At 37.0% G+C, this 12027-nt stretch overlaps 1 protein-coding gene across 2 annotated transcripts in view; it reads left to right on the top strand.

Moving 5' to 3' along the window:
* The window catches only part of CCDC148 (coiled-coil domain containing 148), a 224724-nt gene that overhangs the window by 157117 nt on the left and 55580 nt on the right, over positions 1–12027 (top strand). The gene's annotated exons all lie outside the window — the stretch shown is intronic.

Genomic DNA, 12027 nt, shown 5'->3' with positions numbered 1-12027 from the left:
AAGAAGTAATATTATTGATATGTCAATATTACTGAAAACCATCTATAAATTCAGTGCAATCACTATCAAAAGTCCAAAGGCAGGAGTAGAAAAAACTCTCCTGAAATGTATGTGGAACTGCAAAAGACCCTGAATAGCCAAGGAAATCCTGAGAAAGAATAAAGCAGGAGGTATCATACTTCTTGATTTCAAGCTATGCTATAAACCTATAGTCATCAAAACATTATGGTACTGGCATAAAAATAAGCAAATAGACTAATGGAAAGAAATAGCCCAGAAATAAACCCAACCCTATATGGTCATCTAATACTTTATAAGAGAGGCAAGAATATTCACTGGAAAACAGACAGTCTCTTCAATAAATGTAGCTGTGATAATTGGATATTCATATGGAAAAGAATGAAATTGGAACCATATATTATACCATTCACAAAAATCAACTCAAAATGGATTAAAGACTTAAATATAAGATCTGAAACTGTGAAACTCCTAGAAGGAAGCATAGGAACAAAGCTCCTTGACATGGATCTTAGTAATGATTTTTCAGTATGATACCTGAAGCGCAAGCAACAAAAGATAAATAAGTAGGACTACATCAAATTAAAAAGCTTCTGCAGTCAAAAGAAACCACCAACAAAGTGAGAAGACAACCTATGGGATGGGAAAACATATTTGCAAACCAAATATCTGATAAAGGGTTAATATCCAAAATGTATAAAGAACTCCTACAACTTAACAGCAAAAACAAAACAACCCAATTTAAAAATAAGGCATTTTTAAAGGATCTGAATAGACATTTACAAAGAAGACATATAAAATGCCAGAGGTACATGAAAAGATGCTCAGCATCACTAATCATTAGGGAAATGCAAATCAAAATCACAATGAGATATCACCCAATGCTCTTTAGAATGGCTATAATCAAAAAGACAAGAGGAACAAACACTGATGTGGATGTGTAGAAAAGGGAAACTTGTGCACTGTTGGTGAGATTATGAATTGGTACAGCCACTATGGAAAACAGTATGGAAGACCCTCAAAATATTAAAAATAGAACTATCATATAATCCAGAAATTCCACTTTTGGGGCTATGGATATCCAAAGGTATCAAAAACATTAACTCAAAAAGATATCTGTACCCCCATGTTCAAAGCAGCATTATTTACAATAGTCAAGACATGGAAACAACCTAAGTATCCATCAGTGGATGAATGAATAAAGAAGTTGTAGTACTGTAGACACAATGGAATATTATTCAGCCATTAAAAATGAGGAAATATACCATTTGACATGGATGGACCTTGAATGCATTATGCTAAATGAAGTAAGACAGAGAAAGTGAAATCATAACTCTAAGTGTAGTCAGAGAAAGTAATTATGCTAAACAAAGTCAGAGAAAGGCAAATACTATATGCTCTCACTTATGTGTGGAATCTTAAAAAAAAAACTCTGATAAAGAGATCAGACTTACGATCACAAGATGGGGTGGTGGGAGGGGAAATTAGAGGAAGATTGTCAAAAGGTACAAACTTCCAGTTATAAGATAAATACATAACAATATTTAACATACAACATGGTGACCATAGTTAACACTGCTGTATAGAAAGTTGCTAAGAGAGTAAATCTTAAGGGTTCCCTTCACAAGGAGAAAAAAATTTTTTCCCTTTATTCTTTTCTTCTTTCTTTTCTTTTTATTGTATCTATATGAGAAATTGGATGTTAGTTGAACCTCTTATGGTTATCATCTTACAATATATATAAATCAAACCATCATACTGTATGCCTTAAACTTATACAAGGATATATACCAATTATTTCTCAATAAAACTGGGAAAAATGAAAATTTCCACTAGAACTTCTCTTTAAAAGGTAAAAAACAAAAACTTGATGATGGAATCTTCCTACTCTTTGTTAGGACACAGTTTTAAGAAAAAGTCAGATGGAGAGGGGGGAAAAAAGCAGCCTGGATCATCAAGAGCCAAATGTATGTTTCTCTGTAAGAGATTTTTCAATAGTCAGTTTAATTTTTTTTAAATTAACTCTAGGTATCAATTTTTGGCTATATTTTCTGTCTAGGTTTTGATTATTCATGGTAATTTGATTTAATTAGTTGACATCTATATAGTGCTTGCTTCATACAAGGCACTGTTCTATGTTCATTTAATCTTCTTGATAACACTAAGGGCAAGGTTCTAATACGATCTTCATTTTATAAAGGAAAAAACGGAGACACATAGAAGGTACATAATTTCCCCCAAAGTAATACAGCCATAAAGAGGTTCAGAATTTGAACCCAGGAGGGCTAACTCCATAGTTCATGATTCTAAACACTGTGCTATGCTGTGCACCGTTGTGATTGCTGTTTGCTGTTAATTCTGTGATTAATCAATTTTGAGAAAACTCTTTTAAACTATTCTCTTTAGGGTCATTTTCATGACTTTGGTCCTGTCCTAGTTTACTCAGAATTGTTAAATAGACGGGAAACTGATAATTTTAAAACTCTTTAGTAGTCTCCTTACTAGGAGTATTTGTTGTTCTATACATGCACACGGTTTCACTGTGTCTGTCTCCTTACTCTTCTTAATATTCCCTCAGGATTTCTCTCCTTGGGTTAACGAACCACTATGACTAAACAATTTTTAAGAAACCACACAATTTTATTTTTTCCCCCAAGTTTTTATTTAAATTCCAGCTAGCTAACATATAGTACAATATTAATTTCCGGTGTAAAATTTGTTGATTCATCACTTACATACACCATTATAGTTTGATCACAGTTGAAGTGTCAAGTGTAAGACATGTATTATGAATGGATTACAAAAACCACCTTCATTGCTTCTTTGGTGCTGTTCTTTTGTTAAGGAGACCAAAAAACAATAATGATTTTGATGTGATTTTTTTTACCTATCAACATCTTATTTAACAAAAAGAGAATCTCCACAGGCTTCCAGTATCACATCTACCAACCAATCAGAATTCACACCCATTATCCACCTTCCCTTTTACAATGCATGAAATATCTGTGCTCCTAAGCCCAGCCCCTTCATTTATGCACTGCACCCTATCCCCTCTCTCCTATTCAAGGTCATCCCAATCTCTCTCCCACCACATTTCTCTCTTCTCTTCTAGATCTTTCCTTTTAATCTACAAATATACCATGATGACTTCTATTTTTAAAAAAATACTCTCCCTTGACTCCACATCCCCTCCCTTAGAAATTGTACCATTCTATAGCCTACACACTGTCTCCAACTTCTTTCCATTCATTCTCTCATGGGCTATTTTGTCCCTCCACTCTAGCAAAGCTGTGCTTACCAAGGTCATCATTCATCTCCATGTTGCTCATTCCAGGAGTCAGTTCTCAGTCCTCACTTTACTTGAACTATTAATACAGAAGTGATCACTGTCTCCTCCTTGGAAAACTTGATACTTGGCTCCCAGGAAGCCATTCTCTCTGCTTTTATTTAATTTCGCTCTTTTATCTCACTGGTTTCTCCTTCTCAATAAACTTGGATGTATCCTCCTCATCATTCTAACTTCTGGGCCTTGGAGTACCCTGAGGGCTCAGTCCTCTAAGTATATGTACTTTTTAGGTGGTCTCAATCTATCTCCTCCTCTTCCAACACCCTGGCACATGTCCTTTGAGGCTTCTGCATTAGCTGTTCCCACTGCCTGGAATACTACTCTTCCAGATGGCTGCATAACTCACTCTCACTTCATTCAGGGTCCCACTCCAATATCATGTTATCAGAGAGGAAGTTCATCCTCAATTACCAAACTTAAAACAGCATCCTCCTTTTCTGTCACTTTATCCATTTGCCCTACTTTTATTTTTTATCTTAGCACTTATTATCCCACCTGACACGCATCTATTTATTTATTGGCTGTTTTATCTTTCTCTTCTAGAATGTAAGGCCCATAAAAAAAGAGGGTTTTGTCTGTTTTCATTGTTTTGTCTCCAGTGCCTGGCACAAGGTGCTCAACAGATATTGGTTGAATGAATGAATATAATGAATGAGCAGTATACAACTGTACTTTAATGCTGAGGTATAGAGGAAAATATGCCAAACTAGGAGGCCCTAATGGGGTGGATGACCTTGGGCAAGTTATGCAGGCTCTGTGGGATTTTGCCTCCTCAATTGTAAAATGAGGTGTTTGGATTAAATGATTGCTAAAATCACCTCAGCTCTAAGAAGTTATGATTGAATGACTCTGAGGTTTGATTACTTTTCAGTTTTCACTCTCCATGACACCTCAGGCTGTGAAATACAACATCCTCAGTATATATACTCCCTTCCTAATGAATAGTGGAAAGAGAGAAATTAAACAAGATTACAGACAAATTCATTTTAGCAATATCAACATATGACATGATCATTATGTAATATTTCAATACCCATACTGAAAATAGACCTTACTTCTAAAGAAGACATGACAGTTATTTTTTAATCCACCTGGCATTTCAATTAAGAGGGAGATAACTAATGTGTTTACCCCAGAACACTTTCTTGGCTCATCATTGTTCTAAGGACATAAGGCTACATCACAACAAAAAACAGCTATTGCCAATTCAAGTAGACAGCTCTGCTATTGAAAAATGCTCTCATAAGTGACCAAAGTGAACACCACCTAAAAGAGATTCATGTTATTTATTTATGCATATAGAAATCACCTACTTTCAAGCAAATTATAATAAGAGGCATTAACACTATTTTCCCAGACATCCTCCTCTTGGGTCATATCTACTCTCCATTCTTTTCAGTTGTCTTGTACAACTCCCTTGCCCTCTGGCTTCTGGTTGGATTCAGTCAAGACAGAACACTAGAGATGGGGATGAGAAAGGAGACTGACATTGGAAGAGTTGTTTCCCCAGCTCCTAGCCCTGCAGGGTTGTGATGACCAGCTGTGTCCTCCACCGAAGTTCTCAGCTCCTGTCAGGTGGCCCTCCTCACACAACTTTCTCTGACTCTGGTCAGTGGGTGGTAAAGCAGCTCAGCTATTGCATGATGTCTTATGATTGCCCTGAATTCCAGCCCTCCTTTGTCGATTGTCCCCTTATTATATTCTTCTTGATTTATTCTAATTTTGAGCATGCCATCTGTTTCCTATTAAGAATCATTAAAATAGAAAATTAGTAAGAGAATGTAAGACAAAAAATTAAGAGGATGGGAATATAGTTATGTCAGCAAACCAAGACTAAAAAGGGGTGCTGTAATTGAACATGGTTAAAGTTAAAAGGAAGCATTTAGATCTTATTTGCTAATAATAGACAACATCCTAGCACATCAGGAGCTGACAGCATGTACCGGGGGGAGGGAAGCAAACCACCCAGTGGATAGAATTTTTAGTAGAACTGCTTTACAGAAGAATCTAAATCAATCCTCATATGATATTGCATCAACCTTTATAAGGCCTATGATATAAAATTAAATCATAGTCCTATGAAACTTTCTCTAGAAAGTAAAAGTGATGCTGCATGCAAGGTGATAAAAAGTGAAAATGTCATATACAGGGGTATACAATGTTCTTGTCATCTGACTTGGTATAGAAACAGAGTTTGGAAACTTCAGGAATGAATAACAGTCATATCCCTTAGATATTCCTTCTAACTATTGATTTTTTCTTGGCCAGACTTTCAAAAAACGTACTTTTGTAATTGTAAAGTATTTATGTCCATTGTAGATAGTTTGGAAAATACAAAAAAAGCACACAAAATACAATAAAAGTCACCCCAATTCCTAAACCAGTACCAAAAGAAAATTGTTGACAGTGTCCTTAGATTCCTTTTTTACATGCATGGGAAATTTAACTTAACTAGAATCATACTGCATATATTATTTTTAACCTACTTCTAAAAATTAATCAATACATCTTATATATTTTCCCCTGTTTTCCCACTACATAATTTTTAGTGTTTACATAGTGCTTCACTATGTGAAATATTGCATTTAACCAATTTCTTATTTTGGAATGTTAAATTATTTCCAACCTTTCAACATTTTAAGGCTGTAGTGGACATACTGATACCTTAATCTTTGCATATGTCCCTGATTATTAATTCTTAAACTTTGTTTCTTAATCCTTGAGGCTTTTACCAGTGATTTTCTTATTTATTCTTCAGAAAGAGTATGACAATCTACCGTCTTACCAGTGGTGGATGTACTTGTTTATCAGGTTGGAGATTGGTGGCAAAAAAGTTCAAGTTTAGGATACTGATAAGTAGCTGAAATACAAATAGTCTGAATTGTGGACTGAAATGAGATCTATCCAAATAACCAGGCAGGATGTTTGCAAATTTGACTTTCTATTTTGATTTCTTACCCATATAGAGAATGTTCAAATATTTGCATAAACAATGACATGCAAAGTAATTCTTCTGGGGCCAAATTTTTATTCAGAAGCTTCACCAGGTCCTGGGTTGAAGCCCACAGAGCTCTCTATACCATTAAGTAGAGAAGAGATAATGTTGGCTGAAAGGTTTTGAGGATAGAGATGACAAAGTGTCCATCTTTAGAAGAAAAACAAATCATTAATCTGACTCTCGTAGACAATCTGCCTTGAGAAATACCATGCCCCCAGGCTCTTTTGAGATTAAATGCTCTTCCACCCCACACATGACTTAGTGGAGTGGACCACTGATTGTCATCTATTGTTATTGTCCACTTGGATGCTTTATTAGTTTTGTATTTATATAAGTTGAAATAAGAAAAGTACTGTATGCAATGTTGCTTTTCCATATTGTTTTTCACTGGATTCATTTAACAAAGATATATCATGTATTTCTCATTTGCAAGATGCAATACTAGATACAAATAAATATTACAGTATAAGGCATGTTCCTTACCTTTCAGAAATTCACACAAATGTGTGAAAGATTATGTGATGAACTATAGATGCTTATCAAATTGATTATAGGGGAGGAATAGTCATACTTCAATTGGTGATGATTTTATGGGATCCTGGCTGATCTAAATGGAGCAAATGGAAAAATTTTAAAGTAAAAAAATAACAACACTACTTTTCTTTTAAGACGTCCTGCTGCTTTTACATGTAACAATATCACAACTTTGTGAGGGTACATATTCCAGACCAAAAGTAGAAAAGAGATTTGTAAGATGCAAAGAATTAGCTAAGTAAATTAGAATCTAGAAAATGGACTAAAAAGTCCATTATCTCAATGGCTTATGAGTAGTGGAACTGGATATTTTGAACTTCCTATTTCATATATTTTATGTATCTATTTAAGAATTATGACCTCCTTCTGAATAAGTAACTAAAGCCTTTGGAATAATGACCTGGGGGCAAGTTATAGAAGTTTGTTTGCTCAAAGATTCAACATCACACAGATTACTTGAAATCAGAAACCAAACTGTCTTCCTTCTATAATGCCTTAGTCCTAACTTTTTGCTTTCTATGTGTAAATAAGAAATTCTTATTTCATGGCTGAATTATAATAATTCTTGGACAGAAAGAGTGAAAAAATATAATTTAATGGTGTGTAGTATTAGTCTAAGTTTTCTAGAATTAAACTTTGAGGTACCCTAATGCTGTAAACATTGTTTCCTAGTGGAGTTTTTAATAGGAAACATATTGTTTGGAAGATTTGAAAGGTAAGATGGGGTATAAAAATGATCTCAAACTCTTTGAAAAGTTAGCATAGCATTATTTTACAGGATAGTTTCATTGGTTTATTTATACTTTTACTGGCTTAACTTCACCAAAATGAGCAAACTGTAGGACTATGAAAGGGGAACATCCAATATGAATCTGAAATAATAAGAGGAGATGGGGGTGGGGGGGAGAAGGGATGAAGGCCTGTTTTGTTTTTCAGAAAAGCAAGCTTTTTCTAGAAACCTCATCTGTGAAAGTCAAGGGAGAAGCTTTAAATTCAACTCTTATCGCTTGATCTTACTTTCTGATTTTCCTGTCATTGGAATGTTATAAGGATCACTCAAAAAATAAAAAACAGGATGTTTGAAATCTGTGTCTCAACAAACATCCCAAAGGGCTAGCTAAATATCCTTGGCCTTAACTTTAGTTTGACACACACTTCATGCTCCTATTAATTGTCAAAAAGCGAATGGAACTGTCCTTAGGGAAGTGCTTAGTTCAGACTTTACCATCCTGCAGATAAAACTGCTGGCCTTGTTCCCATCCACAACTTTGTTATTCTTGGACCAGCGACCAGAAAGAAGTTTCCACTCACCTAATGATGATCAGTTAAGCCCTGTGTCAGATATGATACAAGGTACTACAATACAAAGATGAGTAAAGCAGACCAGTATGGAAAGTGCTATGCTAAGGATACATAAATAGTGCCTTAGAAGGTACACCTATGTCTGGAGGAGAGGGGGAAGGAAGAAGGCTGAGAAAGCAGTGCTAAAACTGAGTCTTAAAGAATGGACAGGAGGGATTTAACAGGCTACAGGCAGGACAGACCATGCCAGGCATGTAGTAAATGCCTAAATATATTGGTAACAATGCAGTGGCAGGGCCTTATGAAAAAGAATCAAGTAACTCAAGGCAGGACAGAATGGAGACTAATAAACCTTCACCAAGGGTCATTGGTGTGCCCAGGATGGAGCTAAGATTTTTTCCTGGAGGGTTCAGAGGATGATTCAAGGAGGAGATGGCATTTGTTCTGGTAATAAGGGTAGAAAAAAACTGACAGGTGGAAGAGGGAAAGGATGTCATTCTAGTTAAGAAACTTTGCAAAAGGCAGATAGGAATGAAAGTACATGGCCATCTTCTTCTATTTATGCTCTCACCCTAGAGATCTCATCTAGTCCTATGGCAACAAATGCCATTTTAAGTGGATATTTCCTTAATTTAGATCTCCAGCCCTGAATTGACCCTTGAGTCACCCATCTGTACCCTCCATATGTTTATTTGGAATCTTCACTTCAAGGTCTTATGGTCATGTCAACTGTTTAATGTTCAATACTGAGCTCCTGATTGTCTTTCTTTCCCAAACCTGTTATTCTTCCAGTCTTCCATCTCAGTTATGGTACCATCATTCAACTGGTTGCTCTAGCAAAAATCTAGTAATCATCCTTGATTCCTTTTTTCTTCAACCTTCATATCCAATCCCTCAGTGAGCAGTCTGGCTCCACTGAAAAGCCATCTCAAATCTGAACACTTCCCTTCATTTCCTGGTCCAAGTGATCATTTTTCCTTATTCTTCTATCTGGTCTCCTTGTTTCTCCTTTGCTCCTCTACTATCCATTCTTCACCCAATATCCAGAACTACCTTTTAAAATGGTAGGTCAGATCATGTCACTCCCTGCTTTACATTCTTCAATAGCTTTTCCATGTTTCCAGACCTTAAATCCTCACCTAATTACTTAGCCCCAGCTAGCTTCTCAATCTCACCTCCATTCTTAACTCACACCACATGCTGCAGTTGCACTGGCTTCTTCCCAGTCCTGAAGATGCCCAAGGTCTTTCCTACTCAATATTATTGCACCTAGAGCTCCCACTTCTTCAGTGATCACCCTCCATCTCTTCCCATAGTTGTCTCACAATCATCTTTCAAGTTTTGGTTCAAACGCCGTTACAAAAATATGCCTTCTAATAAAAATTCTACCCAAATTTTTCTAAATCATTACATAATTATTTCCTTCTTAGAACTTCACATGTAATATTCTGTTCATTCATTTATGTGTTTATTCTCTTTCTCTCTCTCTCTTTCTAGAAATCCCAGTTCCATGATGCAGAGGTCTTATTTCTCTTTAAGTATCATATCTCAAGTACGCAGCACAATATCTGGCTTAAAGCATGTGTCAATAAATATTTGTTGAACAAATGAGTGCCAAAGTCAGTAATATCTTAAGACTATAGATAAGGGTTGACAGAATTAAATAAACAGAGATATTTTATAAAATAAGGATTGAAAAGGATCATTTAGTTTGCTCATTTGGATGTCACTGGTAAGACTAGTGAATATGGAGGGAAGGCAGAGGTAGGAATGTCATGGGTGAGGAGTAAAACAGGATATGTGAAATTGAAGAACAGTAAGTATTCTAAGATGCTTGACTGAAAAGGGAACAATGAAGGGACAGTCTTGGGGATCTAAAGAAAGTTATTTTAAATTTTGTAAATCGGTGAGATTTGTACATATTTCCATGTGAGGAAAAGGAAGCAGCACAGACCAAGAGATTGAAGGTACAAGGGGAAGAGAGGTAGATGATGGATATAGGTATATACTGTGGTCTAGGCCATTTAGTTGATGTTGGAAGTGCCAAAATGAATAAATCACATTTTCTGAAGTCTAGTGGGGGAGAGAAACAAGCATATTAATTAGCAAAGCCTTGCGATGAGGGCTCTACTAGAAGAATAAAATTATACAATCAGAACACAGAGGATGATAAAAAAGAAGTGGGTAGTTTCTGGTCATATAATCGATGGCTATAATTGAAGATTTCAGATTGGAACTGAAATGTGCTTGATTATAATAGAATTCTGGGGGAAGAGGTAGCTCCCTGGAATGGAGGAAGTCATAAAACTGTGATATTAGTAGATTGGAGGGGCATTCAGGCAGATGCTGAAGTTGTAGGAAAGTAGAAAGGGTCTTTTTGGACAAGTCCTGTGTGGCTGTGAGCCACATATCTGAATTCTTGATGAATATTTGAGAATGACCTGGAAATCCACACAGGCCAGTGATGAGGACTAGAGAGTGATACAGCCAGATACAGTTAACTTCGAAGGAAGAAGGCATTGTACACAAGAGGAATATCATTGTGGTGTAAAAGTAGCAGTTAACAAGGAGGAAAATGCCCAAACCATTCCCCAGCTTCCTGGCCCATGGGGCATCAGAAGATAATCATCCTTTACTGAAGAGAATTCCTGTCAAAACAATGATGTAGTGTCTGAAGGTTGAAGAGGTAGAGGATTTTCTGTGTGATGACACACGGGTTTCAGAGGGTCCAGTAGAAAGCCCTGAGAAAGAATAAATTGTGCCCACATAAGAGAGGGAGGGAGGGAGAGAGGGAGACAGAGACAGAGAGAGGGAGGGAGGGAGGGAGGGAGGGAGGGAGGGAGGGAGGGAGGGAGGGAGGGAGGGAGGGAGGGGCTCACACTATAGTAATGTCTGAGGAGACCAGAGTGTTGGGAATGGAAATAATTGATCCCGAGATGCCAAAAGCCTCAGGTGTGACTGACTTCTAGAGCCTACAGAGGATGGTGCACCAAATAGTGTCTTCAACCCAAGGACACCAGTAACCTGGGTTTGGTCTGCCTATAGGCAAGGAATTGTGGACAAAAGAACCACTGACTTCCTCCAAGGCCAACACTGAGCATAAGCGAACATTGGTCTGGTGGAACCCAGAGGAAAATGCTCTTTAATCCAGTATCTGCTCTTTTTTAAAATTTGGTTTTGAAGTAGCTTTATTTTCTCTGATTATGAAAGAAATACATATTTATTGCAAAACATAAGGTAACATAGAAAAGTATAAAGCATGAAATAAAGACCACTTCAATCCCAGAGGGAGAGGATGTAATCATTGTTAACATTGCCATATCTGGCACTGATAGAACGTCCTGGAATTCATCAGTTAGGACTCTGAAACACATCTTGTCAGTGTTTTCTTTCTCTGCCTCTCCTACCCTCTCTTTCACTCTCCATCTCTGGTGCTGCTACCTCTCTAGCTTCATCTCTGTTCTCCCCAGATTCAAATCTCAATGATCTCTGGAGCGAAATCGCTATACCTTGAGCTCATCCAGTTACTCATTACTCACTGAGTGGCCAGCGCCATTGTGGCTGCTGGTGTTGTAGGTTCTGCAGCAGAGTTGCTATGGCTGTGGCCATGTTGCTTGGGATGCTCCTTTTAGTTCTCCCAGGGGTCAGAGGCCATGTTTGCTAGGGGAAGTCCAGACACCACTTAGCTTTTCATATTCACCTCTCAAAAGAGGGGTGAGGATAACCTGTTTTCCATGACAGACCTTCTGATGGCAGTCACTCACTATCATTCACCATTGAGGTACTCTGCTTTCTCCAGCAAGATCCAGTCTCGAGTCACACACAACAT

Source organism: Ursus arctos, unplaced genomic scaffold (assembly GCF_023065955.2).
Source record: "Ursus arctos isolate Adak ecotype North America unplaced genomic scaffold, UrsArc2.0 scaffold_1, whole genome shotgun sequence".
In the NCBI taxonomy this organism is placed as follows: Eukaryota; Metazoa; Chordata; class Mammalia; order Carnivora; family Ursidae; genus Ursus; species Ursus arctos.
Note: the sequence above shows the minus strand (reverse complement) of the source record. Positions and strands in the feature narration are given on the sequence as shown.